This window comes from Spinacia oleracea, chromosome 1 (assembly GCF_020520425.1).
Source record: "Spinacia oleracea cultivar Varoflay chromosome 1, BTI_SOV_V1, whole genome shotgun sequence".
Lineage (NCBI taxonomy): Eukaryota > Viridiplantae > Streptophyta > Magnoliopsida > Caryophyllales > Amaranthaceae > Spinacia > Spinacia oleracea.
Window position 1 is genome coordinate 38,361,874 of NC_079487.1, and position 17,221 is coordinate 38,379,094.

Below are 17,221 nucleotides of genomic sequence, written 5' to 3' on the forward strand. Positions count from 1 at the left end.
TGGCGGGGAAGCGTCCCAAGGTCAAGGCGGGGCTCAGGCGTCCTAAGAGGGAGGACTTGCCAGAGAAGTCGTCTGATTCTCCAGTGGAGGTCGTTCCTATGGCAGTGACTCCTCTGCGGCAGCATCCTCCTACGGAGGGTTCGGCCAAAAGAGGGGATGCCAGAGGCGGGGCCGGTCCCAGCAAGAGGGCTGCTTCCCCTACGCCGTTTGAGGTACTTGATGGTGAGGACGACCAGCCATCGGCTCAGGCGGCCCAGAATCCAGAAGCTCATCGTCCTCCTCATGTGGGGGGCGACGACCCAGGTAGATGCTAAATTCTTCAAGTTAAATTGTTTTCTTGATCAAGTACTTTTGTGGACTCTCACCTCTCTTTTTGTATAGCTTCTGGCAGGCAGGCGGCTTTGGACGATGAGGTCCGCAATATTCCTCCGTCTCGGCATTTCTCGTCCCGAGATAAGGCTAAGATCATCTCTTCGGTGATTAAGGCCGTGCCGAAGGAATATGTGGAGCAGTTCCCTCCGGCGGCGGATGCGCAATTCGGGGCTATGTAGGCGGTTCTCCTGGGTGTAAGCATCCGTCTTCTTGTTTCATTCCTGTACTTAGCAATTTTTACTCTTTCTTACTTACATTTTTCTTGCAGCTGCTTATTAAGGCTGAGGGCTTTAAGCGCTGGCGAGCTGACGTCACCAGTCAGCTTCAGCGGCAGGTGCATAAAGCCACAAATGCCAGTGACTATGCTATGGAGACAGTGGAGAAGGTTCGGCTTGAGATGCAGGAGACCATCGAAGCTCAAAGCAAGGAGCTGGCTGTCCTGAGGAGCGACAAGAGGCAATGCTTGATCAAAATCAATGAACAAGTTCTTGCTATTGAGACTCTTAATGCCGAAGCCCTTTCTGCCCAGTCGTTCCTCCAGGAGGCTGAGGCCAAGGTGAAGGAAGCTGCGAGCTTGCGCCAGCAAGTGGCCAGTCTTGAAGAGTTGGTCTCGGCTTCTCAGGCTGAGGTTTCTCGGGTTAAGGCCGAGGCCAAGTTGGCTGCAGAGAACGTAAGAGAGAGAACTCGCCGAGCCTGGGACGCCTGCATGTAGGACTTCTCCTTCGCCTGGTTTGAGCGGCAAATTTGCAAGCAGGGTGCAATCATTGAGGCCGAGCAACAAGGTCTTCCTCCTCCTGTGTTTGAGGATTCTGATGCCAAAAGTGAGGAGGTGAACTCGCCGGCTCAGGAGGAAGGGACTTCAGCTCAGCCAACCTCCAAGCTTGCTGTCGACGGCCCAGATGGTGTGAGTACGTCGACCTCCGCTCATTCCGCCGCTGCTCGTCCTGTTGGGTCATAACTCCACTCCCCTTGTCAATAAAAAAATAAGTTTTTATGGCGCCAAGAGCGTCTGTAATGAATAATTTTATTTTTGTTTCAACGCCTATGGCGTTTGTTTGGATAATTTTTATTTTTGTTGAATTTGGCACCGTTTTGGGCGCAGATTAGTGGTGATTCGTCACCTTTTTATGTGATTTTCAGTTTTAGACTTTTAAACGCCTTCTCTGTCATTTTGTCGTGTATGATTGGACGTCTACTTTGTGCCCCAGAGCAGGTGTTTGAATGTCTCTGGACAAGACTCCCACGCCCAAGTTTATTTTAGTTGATTGATTGACGCAAGTCAATCAATCAGTATGATTTTCGCTGAACTTGGGTATGGGGATTGTTGCGCGGCTTCTGATCGTCGGCTTACTTTTTTCTTCGGCCTGTAGGAGCAATCCAATTTGCCTTAGAAAGATATTCGTTTTTAAGAAAACGACGAATTTGTATGGGGGTTTGCCCCCGTCGTAAATTGGGCGCGGCATGTTTGATGCCGCGGCATATGACTGGTTTGGGGATTAGCCCCCGTCGTCAATTTGGAGCGGCATGTTTGTTGCCGCGGCATATAGGAGTAAACCTATTTGCCTTTAGAAAATATTCGTTTTTAAGAAAACGATAAGTTGTATGGGGGTTTTCCCCCGTCGTAAATTGGGCGCGGCATGTTTGATGCCGCGACATATGACTTGTTTGGGGATTTGCCCCCGTCGTCAATTTGGAGCGGCATGTTTGTTGCCGCGGCATATAGGAGTAAACTTATTTGCCTTTAGAAAAATATTCGTTTTTAAGAAAACGATAAGTTGTATGGGGGTTTGCCCCCGTCGTAAATTGAGCGCGGCATGTTTGATGCCGCGGCATATGACTTGTTTGGGGGATTTGCCCCCGTCGTCAATTTGGAGCGGCATGTTTGTTGCCGCGGCATATAGGAGTAAACCTATTTTCCTTTAGAAAAATATTCGTTTTTAAGAAAACGATAAGTTGTATGGGGGTTTGCCCCCGTCGTAAATTGGGCGCGGCATGTTTGACGCCGCGGCATATAGGAGTAATCCTTTTTGCCTTAGAAAAATATTCGTTTTTAAGAAAACGATAAGTTGTATGGGGTTTGCCCCCGTCGTAAATTGTGCGCGGCATGTTTGATGCCGCGGCATATGACTTGTTTGGGGATTTTCCCCCGTCATCAATTTGGAGCGGCATGTTTGTTTCCGCGGCATATAGGAGTAAACCTATTTGCCTTTAGAAAAATATTCATTTTTAAGAAAACGATAAGTTGTATAGGGGTTTGCCTCCGTCGTAAATTGGGCGCGGCATGTTTGATGCTGCGACATATGACTGGTTTGGGGATTTGCCCCCGTCGTCAATGTGGAGCGGCATGTTTGTTGCCGCGGCATATAGGAATGAACCTATTTGCCTTGGAGAAATAGACGTTCGTGTTTTCGGGAACGATTTTTACAATTAAATAGGTGATCAGCCTATGTTTATGCTAATCTGGGCCACTCCTTAGGCTTCAATCAATTAGGCTTGTAAATGTTGTGCTAATCTGGGGCCACTTCTTAGGCCTTTATTCGATTAGGCTTTTTGCATGCATATGTTAGGTAAGTTAGTAAGAGTAATGAATAGGACGAAACAAGAGTAGTATTATTTATACTTTGTAAGGCGAATTTAGCCGTTTACAAGGGAGACTACTACTCCATTAGGACCATTAGCGGCCGTTGTGTAGACCACAGATTCTTTCATAAAAGACAGTCAGAATACATCCTAGGAAAAATATTTTTTGAGATTGTCTGCATTCCAGGTGCGTAGAATTGGTCAGCCTTGCATGTCCTGAATGCGATAGGTTCCATCTCTAACCTCGTCATAGATCTCATAGGGTCCCTCCCAAGTGGGCGTTAGTTTACCCTGTTCGTTGGCTCGTCCCACAGATTCCATCTTTCGGAGAACAAAGTCTCCTACCTTGAGCACTCTTTTGGAGACTTTCTTGTTGTACTCCCTCGCCATCCTTATCTTGTACAGTTGTTGCCTCAATGCTGCATTTCCTCTTACTTCAGGTAAAAAGTCAAGGGCCAACTTCATCATTTCCCAGTTGGCATTCTCGTCATATAACATGACCCTTAGTGTAGGTTCACACATTTCTATGGGCGACACGGCCTCAGCTCCGTAGGCTAGCAGGAATGGGGTTTCGCCGGTTGAGTTCTTAGCCGTAGTGCGGATGGACCATAAGACGTTTGGCAGCTCATCGGCCCATAGACCCTTGGCTTCATCTAGTTTCCTCTTGATCCCCTCGGAGATAATCTTGTTAAATGCTTCGACTTGGCCATTGGCTTGAGGTCGTCCCACAGAGGCAAAGCAGCTGTGTATGCCGTGGTCTGCTAACCACTCCTTCAGCTTAGGCGTCTCAAACTGAGGCCCATTATCAAAGACGATAGCTTGTGGTATTCCAAAGCGAGTCATGATATTTTTCCAGATAAACGCCCTCACATCACTTGTCTTTATGTTTTTGAGAGCCTCTGCTTCAACCCACTTGGTGAAGTAATCAACAGCCACTATCACATAGCGCCGGCCTCCAGGGGCCGCTGTATATGGCCCTAACAGGTCCATTCCCCACTTGGCAAACGGAATGGGACTCATGATAGGAGTGAGAGGGTGAGCCGGCCTGTGGATGAGATGAGCAAACCGTTGGCACTTGTCACATTTTTGCACCATAGCTAGGGCGTCTTCCCTCAAAGTGGGCCAGTAATAACCAGTTCGCAAGGCTTTCTCTGCCATGGCTCGTCCTCCAATGTGGGAGCTACATAATCCCTGATGCAAATCATCTAGAATTTCTTTCCCTTTCTCAGGAGTGACACACCGCAAGAGGGGTCTAGAAAATGACTTATTGTACAAAACTCCATTCTACCATTCAAACCAAGAACTTTTCTTTTGTATTTTGGCGGCCAGACTTGAGTCGTCCGGAAGCGAACCGTCCACTTTGTAAGCAATGATAGGGTCCATCCAGGTTGACGACAGATCCAGAATAGCTACCATAGGAGAGTATAATTCCTGCTCAATACTTCTCTTATCTTTCACTTCCCAGAACACGTGACGCGGGGTATCACAAGAAGCCGAGCTAGCTAGTTTTGATAGGGCATCAGACTGATTGTTCTCCGTTCTGGGAATCTGCTTAGCTTCAAAGCTCTTTAGATGTTCTATTTCTTGATGCACAGCTTGCATATATTTGATCATGTTAGGGTCTCTTGCCTCATAGTCCCCATTCACTTGACTCACAATGAGCTGTGAGTCAGAGAAGGCAAGTATTTCTTGAGCTCCAGCAGCTTTGCACATTTTTATGCCGGCTAATAAAGCTTCGTATTCTGCCTCGTTGTTGGATGTTTGGAAATTGAATTTCATGGCATACTCATACTTGTCTCCTTCAGGAGATTGACATATTATGCCGGCTCCACACCCGTTCTGGGTTGACGAGCCATCTACATAGATTGTCCAGCGAGTCGCCACATTCTTTTCAAAAGTCGGCCTCGTCATTTCTGCAATGAAATCAGCAAATGCTTGTCCCTTGATAGCTTTTCGAGGCTCATATGAGATATCAAATGCATTCAGCTCAATTGCCCATTTCAGCATTTGTCCAGCAGCGTCTAGCTTAGTAAGGGATTGTTTCAAAGGTTGGTCTGTGTATACCACTAGTTTGTGTGCCAGAAAGTAAGGGCGCAGCTTCTTGCTGGCCATAAACAGTGCAAGTGCAAACTTCTCAATTGGAGAATATCTTAATTCAACGTTTTGCAGGACATGGCTCACGAAATAGACAGGGAGTTGCACTCCCTCCCTTTCAGTTAGCAACACAGCACTCAAGGACCACTCAGAAATGGCCAGATACACATACAAAGTTTCCCCCTGAAGAGGACTGACAAGCCGAGGTAAGGTGTGGAGATGTTCTTTTAATCGGACGAAGGCAGTTTCTGCCGCCTCAGTCCATTCAAATTTGCTCTTCTTCTTGATTGTGCCGAAGAAGTAATGACACTTGTCACCTGCCCTTGATAAGAACCGCCCCAGGGCCGCTAGACATCCCGTCAGGCGTTGGACTTCCTTGACTGATTTTGGCGACGTCATATCTATCACTGCTTGTACTTTATCAGGATTGGCCTCGATTCCCTTTTCATCAATAAGGAATCCCAAGAACTTTCCAGCCGTTACCCCAAAAACACACTTCTTTGGATTCAACCTCATCTGATATTTTCGGAGCGTCTCAAAAGTTTCTCTTAAGTCAGCCAAGTGTTCTTCACGTTGCTTGCTTTTTACTATCATATCATCAATGTAAGCTTCGATGTTTCGCCCTAACTGACTAGAGAAGACAGTGTTGACTAGACGTTGAAATGTGGCTAGCGCATTCTTTAAACCAAACGACATCACTTTGTAACAGTACAGGCCTTGCTCAGTAACAAATGACGTTTTTTCCTGGTCATCTGGCCACAAAGGAATTTGGTGAAAGCCCGAGTATGCGTCCATGAAAGACATCAAAGCATGACCATCCGTTGAATCTACCAACCGGTCTATCTTGGGTAGAGGGAAGCTGTCTTTTGGGCAAGCCTTGTTTAAATCCGTATAGTCCACACACATTCTCCAGGATTTGTTGGGCTTCGGCACCAACACTACATTTGCCACCCAATCTGGATATTGACTTGGCCGAATGAACCCAGCCTCCAACAACTTCTGCACTTCTTCAGCTGCAGCTTTGTTTCTTGCTTCCCCATGATTTCTCTTCTTCTGACGAACAGGTTTTAAGGACTCATCTACATTGAGCTTGTGGACGGCTATGCTTGGATCAATGCCTGGCATGTCCTCCACAGCAAAAGAAAAAATGTCCTGGAAGAGAGTGACCAAATGTGCCCCAAGCTGGTCGTCAGGAGAGACCCCTACTGGCACCGTCCTATCTGGACGCGCTTCATCAAGGATGATTTCATAATGTCCACCAACCGGCTCAGGCCGCTTTGTTTCCATGTGAGCCGTGGCAATGGTAAAGGCCTCCTTCTTGACTTTCTCCTCCATCTCATCTAGTTTTCTTTTTGAGCTTGCTCTTGCTTCGTCAGTTTTCCCCCAAGCCTCGGGACTTAGCGTAGTGAGATACCAATCTCTTGCTAGCTGTTGATCACCATGAATAGTGCCGACCTGACCTTTATCACAGACATACTTCATGAGCATAAGATGAGTGACGACCACTGCCTTGGCCTGATTCAAAGTTGGACGACCCAGTATGATATTGTAAGCAGTGAGGTCCTTTACAATTAGAAAGCGGACGTTCAAGTTCTTACTTTGATGCCGGCCTCCAACTCGTAGGGGCAGAGTTATTATCCCCTGGGGATGAATTATGCCGCCTTTGAATCCAATGATCGGATAATGTATCTTTTCAATTGTCTTTGGATCATGCTCAAGACGATTTAGACAAGCTGTGCTGATAATGTCCGACGAACTCCCCGTATCTACTAAGATACGCCTTACTTTGAGGTTTGCTACCTTCAATTCAATAACTAAGGGGTCGTCATGAGGAGTGGCGATCTTGCCCCTGTCAGATTCACAAATCTCCACTTTAGGGAAATGGTCAATTGGAGCTTTTCCAGACAACATGACCTATCCCAACCGGCTTGCATATTCTTTTTGACCTCTCATTGTTGGACCTCCAGCGGCTAAACCTCCTGAGATGACGGCTATAATTTCTGGGTCAGTGTCGTTGTCATCACGTCGGTATGACGGTGACTTGCTTTTCTTGTAGAATTTTTTACCACTTCCCCCCGTGCTTGCGCTGAGATAGGATTTCAGGAACCCTTTAGCGGCTAATCCATCGAGAGCCCTTCGTAGTGATTTGCAATCTTTTGTTTCATGTCCCACATCACAATGGAACTTACAGTAAAGCGAGCTGTCCCTAGTTTCCACCGGCGACTTCATGGGGAACGGTTGATCAATCTCATACCTATCACTGACATCTAGAAGTATCGTATACAAGTCAGTGTTGTATTCAAACTTTTCTTTGTCATAGGGTCATCCTCTCTTCTGTCCCTGGGAGCGGTCTGCTTGATATCCTTTCTTTTCAATGGCCCATGTCCCATTCGGACGACTGGTCTTTTTGTCTGACTTATCCTTGCGCTGAGGATGATCTGTGGCCTCTGTTCCCTTAGACTCTTTGGGGACGGAGCAGATTTCAGTGGCATGAATAAAGGACTCGGCCTCATCCAGAGCGTCGGCCATAGTTCTCACACTTTTCTTCACCAAATAAAACTTAAAGGACCCCTTCTTAAGTCCCCTAAAGAAGTTATCAAACGCCACCCCGTCAGGTAGGTCTGGAATCTGCCCTGATTCCAAATTGAAACGTCGAACATAGCTTCGCAAAGATTCATCTTTTCCTTGCTGTATTTGACCCAAATGCATGCTCGTCTTTTTCTCTTCTTTATAAGCCATAAATCTTGCTGAAAATAACATCTCCAATTCGGCATATGTGTTGATCGTTCCCGCAGGCAACTTCTCGAACCATTTGGAGGCAACCCCTTTCAGAGTGGATCGGAAGTATTTGCACCAGGTTGCATCAGTAGTTCCCTGGACATACATATGATGCCGATAGGCCAAGAGGTGTGCATCAGGATCAGACGTGCCATCATAGGCGTCAATAGCAGGTGGTTTTACTTTAGGCTCCTTGGGAGGATTCATGATATCAGCACAGAATGGGGTGGTGTAATCGAGGATGATGCCGGCTACCCCTTGTTGAATATGGCATATTGGATCCTGCCTTCTATTCTGGGATGTTCTACGCCGCTCGCTGTCCGCGCGGCTGACATGAGTCCTGGTGAGACGGCGCGAAGGGGCAGCGAGGGGTGAATCTTGCATGACAGGAGTGGAACCTGTATCCGACACCTCAGTTTCTTGGGGCCTATCTAGCTGAATGATCGGTACTCTTCGGAACGGTCCAGGTTCAGGCCGAGAAGTTGGCAGGATCCGACGCGGAGCTATGGACTGGAAGGAAGTTCTTGTTCTGTCAAAGCGTCTATCATGATCGTCATTTCGTGCTTGGTCTTGCCGCCAGACATTAGACCGAGTGAGTCCATTAAAGAACGGAATTCCCGTCCCATGAGACTGAGAACGGATAATCTTGATCTCATCTTGTAGGGTGTCCATCTGTGCTTTGAATCCAGCCAGGATATCTTTGAGCTGCCCAGCAGACACCGGCAAGTCTGGGTTCTCTTCCATAACTGTGTCGGCATCAACCCTCAAGTGGCCACCTGGAGGAAACAAAGGTTGACCCGTCTCATCTTCCACTTGGACCTGCTCGGGTTGTGACTCAGGAGGAGGTTCAGGACGACCGTCCTGCCCTACAGACTGGTGGCTTCTATCGTCCCTCCCTCGAGGAGGACGATCACCATTGATTACGGTTTCGTCGTTTTCGTTTCGACTGATGGGCGCGTCTCCGAAGTGCTGGACGTCTACCATGTTACCTTACCTCCCCACAGACGGCGCCAAATGTTGTGGGAGTTTTTCCTTTGGATGATGACGAGGAGGTATAAGGTTCCACGTAGTGTCGAGTCCAGTCCACGTCGGCGGCGTACCTACAAAACAAGAATATTTCCGAAGGAATATTCCCTCCGATGCTTAAGTAAGACACGGGTTTTTAGGAAGATGTAATTAATGAACAGAAAGCATTAAAGGTAAGTAGTAGAATGTTTCTCTATCTAGAATTGTGTATCCATTTCTTGGGAATTGGATGTATAGATAGTCTCCCCCTTTTGGGGGAAAACCCTAGAGTCATGTCACATGATTGGCTAGTTTACCAGATAATGACATGTGTCACTATCATAACATTCCTTATGGGCCATGGGCCTCAAAAGGGACTAGCACATTTAGTTTAACCTTACATCAGCATAGGCTGATTCTTAGGTGGCAGCCAAAATAAGCGGCTGACCAGTGATCAGGAGCCACGTGTCGCGTGACGTTGGTGCCACGTAGGTGGGGTATTTTTACCCACATCAGTTATGAATTACGGTTAATCGGTGGTTATTCATATTGTTAGACATTACTTAAGAAATGTGTATTTTACTTTCGTCTCTTTACTTTCAATTGTGTTTTCTTATTTTTTTTAGGTTAATGAATGGTAAAGATAAAGATAAATCCCCTTCTTGTTGGTCTTGAGCTTATTTAAGGCCTCACTCATCTTGTTTATCATGCAGACCATAACAGGAAAAATGCTTTTAGAAGATTATTTTTTTGTATATATATAATAATATCATTTATATGATTCCGTAGGGCTTAGTGACTTCCTGTTTTTTCGTATTTGTATTATTGAAGGGATTGCAAACCCCAAGAATGTGTCTGTTCAAGCATGAGGCAAAGACTCAGTAGTGCTTACTACAACAAAGACCAGGAAGAAGAATAAGCCTGCAAGTACGCAACACAAGTATGCGAAGAAGAAAGATTTCAGTTGGATTATGCAGGCAATTCATTCAGGAGCAGATCTGGAGGCTGCTATTTCAAATTGCATGGGATACAAAACTGAGGTATTGTCAGTCACCTGCATTCTTCTATACTGCTCACTTAATCAGTTCTTTTTTGAAGACATGATATTTTATATATGATAACCTCAGGGTCAAGGCTTCATGGTTGGCGTGAATATCGATCCTCTTCCTGGATTGCCAGCCGCATTTCCGGTAATCTTTTTTTACTGCTGTCCATTTCTGTTGTTTGCTTCTCTGTTGGTTCTATGTCATATGTATGCTAGGTACACTTTTCAAGTAATGTTGTATATCCTTTTTTTTTTTGCAGGATTTGCTTCAGTTTATTTCGGTACATGTGGAAGATAAGAATGTGGAGCCACTGCTTGAGGTACCTAGATCATACATCTTCACATCTCTGGTTCACTTTATCTCTAATTTGGTTTAAAAAACTCACTTTTGCCTAAATCCGACCTAATAATACACAGGCATTACTAGAGGCATGACAGGAACTCCGACCATTGTTGTTCAAATCTCACAATCGGATGAAGGATCTAATATTTTTGGATATTGCTCTTGATTCTTCTGTGAGGACAGTCATTGAAAGGGGTTACGAGGAGCTGAATAACGCTGGACCTGAGGTATACATTGATTGCATATTCATTTTTCTAGTGGTTGAAATTTTGTCAGCTTCATGTTCTGAGGTCAATTTTGAGAATTGTTGCTCCTTGTGCTCCCTTAATTTTAATGATTAGCAAACTGAAAATCTCCGTGCCTAAATCTGTGACACTACCATGACTTTTTGAGAATTTATTTTTATTTTTTTAATTGGTAAGGAGAAGGACCCTACTGGACAAGTAGGTAAACTCAATTGAGCTTAACAAACCAGAGCCTTTGAGAGTAGGGGGAAGGAGAAGGGGTCCCCCTACACAACTTCTCGAACTCTCATCTTGCAGGACTCCAAAAAACATGAGCGTTGCTCAACGAAAAGCTATTCCCAATTTGTAAATAATAGAAATTAATTGAAACATTATTTTAGCCCTAACATTTTTCCTATGTGCCAAATAATAAGGTGTGAAGGACTCCAAGGAGTATCATTTGTCATATATTTCCCACAAAAAAGACATGGTCGGAAACAATGGTGGAGCCACGGTACTGGTAGTGGGTCACGAGAGGAGTCCTTAACTCCACTAGGGGAAAAAAACTTAATTTTAGTTATATTTTCATTGTTTTTTTTTAAAAATAATATGAATTGGAAACTAATTGTGTTGATTGTTCATATCAACTGTTAGAGCGGATCTTTGATTATTTATATTGTAATTTCTGATGAATTAAAGTTTAATCTCCAGGGAAATATTCTTGAATGTGATTTGATTTCCAATGTTTGTGATAGAACGCAATTGATGAACAAATACGCGAAATGCTTTCCGGTTAGATAAAAGTGAAAATTTTGTGATAATTCTGATAAGAAAGTGATTAAAATGGAAGAAGTTTAGAGCATGGATTTAACGAAGAAAAGGAAGAAATTTTCAAACAGCTCAAAGGATAAAGAAAGCTTAATCAATTTAGGTCCTGTTTTTTTGGAGTTTTTTCTTCTTCAGAATTTCAATTCAGTTTTAATCAATTCAGTTCAGGTTAAATTAGTCTGGTAGGTGAAAGTTTGTGAAAATTTCCCCTTTGGGATTCTGAAACTGTAAGAAAACTATATAAACAAAGCTCAGTTTCCTTTTTCTTCTGCACACTACACGTAAATCATGAGCAGTATCTATATTTTGTTAAACACAATAGGTAGTAAGTTATAAAAGTGCCTGTGAGAATTATGTACAACTGTATAGAACTTCTGAACTAGGAGCTGAATCGAATAATATAATGATTAGGATGTTTTCTTACAGGTTTGTCATTCTACACATCAGTAAAGACGTTACTTAAGGCCTTTGGACCCTTTGGTGAACTCGTAGAAGGTATGTCAATGTTGTTCTGTTATTGTATACGTTTCTTACAAAGTTTTCTTTTATTATCTTATTAATCTCGATATTGAGCTGCTATGCTAACTGCCAAGTGCCTGCAAACAACAGAATATGAACAATAGATTTATAGTGTTGTGACTGGTCGAATGTTGAGTTGTCTTATTGCTGGAGTCAGATTGTTTGTCGGGTTTTGCATGGGGGTTGGGGTTTGTTTTGCTCAGGGGTTATGCTGATTAGTGCAGGCAGTTAGGGGTGTGTGTTTTGGCCTGCAGTCTTTAGGGGTCACTTAATAGTTGTTCATGTAATGCTATTGTGGTGGCTGTTTCTGATCAGTTCTGTGAACTGATCTGCACAGTTTCTGATCAGTTCTGTGCACTACTTCAAGTTGCGTGATTCTAGGAAATTGACGAGTCAGATCCCTATAGGAACCTTCTTCTACGACTCAATGCGATGCGGATTAATTTCTTTGTGACTTGGAATGACGTGCCTTTATAGCTAAATCAACTAGTTCAAAAATGGGAGCGAAAATGTCTCATTTTAGCCTAAATATGTCCATAACGACCCAACAAGCCTAAAACGTGCATAACCATATTGGAATGATACTTAGAAAGTTTAAACAAAGCATATAAAACATGTAATTAGTTTAAAATGAGTCCATAGGTTCATGAGTTCGAAAATGGGAGCGAAAATGTATCATTTTAGCCTAAATATGTCCGTAACGACCCAACAAGCCTTAAACGTGCATAATTTGATTGGAATGAGTCTTAGAAAGTTTAAACATAGCACATAAAACATGTAATTAGTTTAAAATGAGTCCTTAGGTTCTTTAGTGCAAAGTTGGTAGTGAAAATGCCTCAATTTGGCCTAAATTTGTCCTATAACGACCCAACGAGCCTTAAACGTGCAAAACTAGATTGAAATGAATCTTAGAAAGTTTAAACAAAGCATATAAAACATGTAATTAGTTTAAAATGAATCATTAGGTTCATTAGTTCAAAAATGGGAGCGAAAATGTCTCATTTTAGCCTAAATATGTCCATAACGACCCAACAAGCCTAAAACGTGCATAACCATATTGGAATGATACTTAGAAAGTTTAAACAAAGCATATAAAACGTGTAATTAGTTTAAAATGAGTCCATAGGTTCATGAGTATGAAAATGGGAGCGAAAATGTATCATTTTAGCCTAAATATGTCTGTAACGACCCAACAAGCCTTAAACGTGCATAACTTGATTGGAATTAGTCTAAGAAAGTTTAAACATAACACATAAAACATGTAATTAGTTTAAAATGAGTCCTTAGGTTCTTTAGTGCAAAGTTGGTGGCGAAAATGCCTCAATTTAGCCTAAATATGTCCTATAACGACCCAACGAGCCTTAAACGTGAAAAACTAGATTGAAATGAGTCTTAGAAAGTTTAAACAAAGCATATAAAACATGTATTTAGTTTAAAATGAATCATTAGGTTCATTAGTTCAAAAATAGGAGCGAAAATGTCTCATTTTAGCCTAAATATGCCCATAACGACCCAACAAGCCTAAAACGTGCATAACCATATTGGAATGAGTCTTAGAAAGTTTAAACAAAGCATATAAAACATGTAATTAGTTTAAAATGAGTCCATAGGTTCATGAGTTCGAAAATGGGAACGAAAATGTATCATTTTAGCCTAAATATGTCCGTAACGACCCAACAAGCCTTAAACGTGCATAACTTGACTGGAATGAGTCTTAGAAAGTTTAAACATAGCATATAAAACATATTTTTAGTTTAAAATGAGTCCTTAGGTTCTTGAGTGAAAAGTTGGTAGCGAAAATGCCTCAATTTGGCCTAAATATGTCCTAATACGACCCAACGAGCCTTAAACGTGCATAACTAGATTGGAATGAGACTTAGAAAGTTAAAACGAAACATATAAAACATGTAATTAGTTTAAAATGAATCATTAGGTTCATTAGTTCAAAAATGGGAGCGAAAATGTCTCATTTTAGCCTAAATATGCCCATAACGACCCAACAAGCCTAAAACGTGCATAACCATATTGGAATGAGTCTTAGAAAGTTTAAACAAAGCATATAAAACATGTAATTAGTTTAAAATGAGTCCATAGGTTCATGAGTTCGAAAATGGGAACGAAAATGTATCATTTTAGCCTAAATATGTCCGTAACGACCTAACAAGCCTTAAACGTGCATAATTTGATTAGAACGAGTTTTAGAAAGTTTAAACATAGCATATAAAACATGTATTTAGTTTAAAATGAGTCCTTAGTTTCTTGAGTGCAAAGTTGGTAGCGAAAATGCCTCAATTTGGCCTAAATACGTCCTATAACGACCCAACGAGCCTTAAACGTGCATAACTAGATTGGAATGAGTCTTAGAAAGGTTAAACAAAGCATATAAAACATGTAATTAGTTTAAAATGAATCATTAGGTTCATTAGTTCAAAAATGGGAGCGAAAATGTCTCATTTTAGCCTAAATATACCCATAACGACCCAACAAGCCTAAAACGTGCATAACCATATTGGAATGAGTCTTAGAAAGTTTAAACAAAGCATATAAAACATGTAATTAGTTTAAAATGAGTCCATAGGTTCATGAGTTCGAAAATGGGAACGAAAATGTATCATTTTAGCCTAAATATGTCCGTAACGACCCAACAAGCCTTAAATGTGCATAACTTGATTGGAATGAGTCTTAGAAAGTTTAAACATAGCATATAAAATATGTATTTAGTTTAAAATGAGTCCTTAGGTTCTTGAGTGCAAAGTTGGTAGCGAAAATGCCTCAATTTGGCCTAAATATGTCCTATAACGACCCAACGAGCCTTAAACTTGCATAACTAGATTGGAATGAGTCTTAGAAAGTTTAAACAAAGCATATAAAACATGTAATTAGTTTAAAATAAATCATTAGGTTCATTAGTTCAAAAATGGGAGCGAAAATGTCTCATTTTAGCCTAAATATGCCCATAACGACCCAACAAGCCTAAAACGTGCATAACCATATTGGAATGAGTCTTAGAATGTTTAAACAAAGCATATAAAACATGTAATTAGTTTAAAATGAGTCCATAGGTTCATGAGTTCGAAAATGGGAGCGAAAATGTATCATTTTAGCCCAAATATGTCCGTAACGACCCAACAAGCCTTAAACGTGCATAACTTGATTGGAATGAGTCTTAGAAAGTTTAAACATAGCATATAAAACATGTATTTAGTTTAAAATGAGCCCTTAGGTTCTTTAGTGCAAAGTTGGTAGCGAAATGCCTCAATTGGGCCTAAATATGTCCTATAACGACCCAGCGGGCCTTAAACGCGCGTAACTAGATTGGAATGAGTCTTAGAAAGTTTAAACAAAGCATATGAACATGTAATTAGTTTAAAATGAATCATTAGGTTCATTAGTTTAAAAATGGAAGCGAAAATGTCTCATTTTAGCCTAAATATGTCCATAATGACCCAACAAGCCTAAAACGTGCATAACCATATTGGAATGAGTATTAGAAAGTGTAAACAAAGCATATAAAACATGTAATTAGTTTAAAATGAGTCCTTAGGTTCTTTAGTGCAAAGTTGGTAGCGAAAATGCCTCAATTTGGCCTAAATATGTCCTATAACGACCCAACGAGCCTTATACGTGCAAAACTAGATTGGAATGAGTCTTAGAAAGTTTAAACAAAGCATATAAAACATGTAAATAGTTTAAAATGAATCATTAGGTTCAATAGTTCAAAAATGGGAGCGAAAATGTCTCATTTTAGCCTAAATATGCCCATAACGACCCAACAAGCCTAAAACGTGCATAACCATATTGGAATGAGTCTTAGAAAGTTTAAACAAAGCATATAAAACATGTAATTAGTTTAAAATGAATCATTAGGTTCATTAGTTCAAAAATGGGAGCGAAAATGACGGTATTCAAGTCAGTCTTGCCTATACCAAGTTCTTTGAAATTAGTTTTCGAGTAACTAATACCAAGTTTTTGCTTTTTGAAGGGTTATGTACAAAGAGAAATGCCATACTCTAATGAGGAGTTAGAAGAAACTCGAGAACAATGGGCAAAGTATTTTAAGGACAACTATTTGATGGATGCTGCCGAATGAGTTTGTTGTCTATTAATGTTATGTTTTATGTTTTTGTTATGCGTTGGCTATGACGTTGGATGCTACTTGGAGGTATATATGGTTGTTGGAACATATATGTATGTTATGTCTTATATACAGGTGTTTATAAATTCCCGTTTTGTCCGGGTTTCGCAAATTACAAGGGAAACTATGAAAATTTTTTTGCAACCTATTAAACTATTTATAATGTTTTTATTATAATTTTTTGTCAAAATAATAGGATTGTCCAGGGATAAATATATAAATATGCATCTGATCGGAGCTGTTATATATATATATATATATATATATATATGTATATATATATATATATGTATATATATATATATATATATATATATATATATATATATATATATATATATATATATATATATATATATATATATATATATTTGTTAAAAGAATTAATTACAGCACGTGTACTGGCACTGCGCTGCAGCCCATATTTCTCAATAAGGGGCTGCAACTACTTTTTATTTACAACTTATAGGGGTCAAACATCGCTGCAACTCATACACTATTTACAACTTATACAGGTCTACCCACGCTTGCAATTAACCTATTATTTGCAACGCCTATGACCGCTGCAAAAAACTTACGGTATTTGCAGCCATCACAATTGCAGCGCGAAAACGCTGCAAAAAGCCTGTTTTACCCGCGCTGTAAATGTGATTTTTTCTACTAGGGTTAGACATATCCCTTCTCCTGAATAAAATAAAAGGCGAACTTTAATATTGGTTGGACATGACATTACTAAGGCACTAGTTCGACAACAAACCCACTCACAACAAGAACACAGTTACACGTGCCCTAGGGGAAAAGTTGGCGCTACTTTTGGGCCTTCTCACCCCACTATTCGATGCATGTAAATTTAGATGGTTGCTACTTGACCACCTTGCACATAAAATTTCATTGAAGAAATAACAATTAATCCCTCTGCGATACCCACAAGACTTAGAATTGAAAATTGAACTTAAGAGACGACGAAAAGGAAATTCTATTCTTTTATTAATGCTTCAATGAATAGGTCTTACATCCACTGATGACATAACATTTATTCTCCAACTATGATAGAACTAACAACCATAAGTAGTAGCTTTGCCACTTTATTATTCAACGAAAAAAAATAAAACTAAGGATTACATTTCCCTAGAGACTAATGTCATCACGACGATCACTTCTTTCCTTGTATTGCTCTGGAGTAAAGTCTTGATCATTAGGATCATCCAAGTCTTCTTCCGAATCAGAGTCGTCATCCATAGCCTCATCATCATGTTGTGGCTCACTATCAACCACATTATTCTCTTCAAGCTCATCCT

The 17,221-nt window shown here is 41.3% G+C and overlaps 1 long non-coding RNA gene across 2 annotated transcripts; it reads left to right on the plus strand.

Moving 5' to 3' along the window:
• The first annotated feature begins 173 nt into the window (after positions 1-173).
• On the plus strand, positions 174-16,035 carry LOC130466343 (uncharacterized). Of its 2 annotated transcripts, none has more exons than XR_008926524.1 (7): positions 174-566; positions 9,661-9,869; positions 9,957-10,019; positions 10,135-10,194; positions 10,292-10,444; positions 11,696-11,764; positions 15,771-16,035. It is a non-coding gene; the product is annotated as an uncharacterized lncRNA (long non-coding RNA). The 2 variants fall into 2 exon arrangements; XR_008926525.1 differs by lacking the exon at positions 174-566 and adding an exon at positions 580-9,023.
• The last annotated feature ends 1,186 nt before the right edge of the window (positions 16,036-17,221 follow it).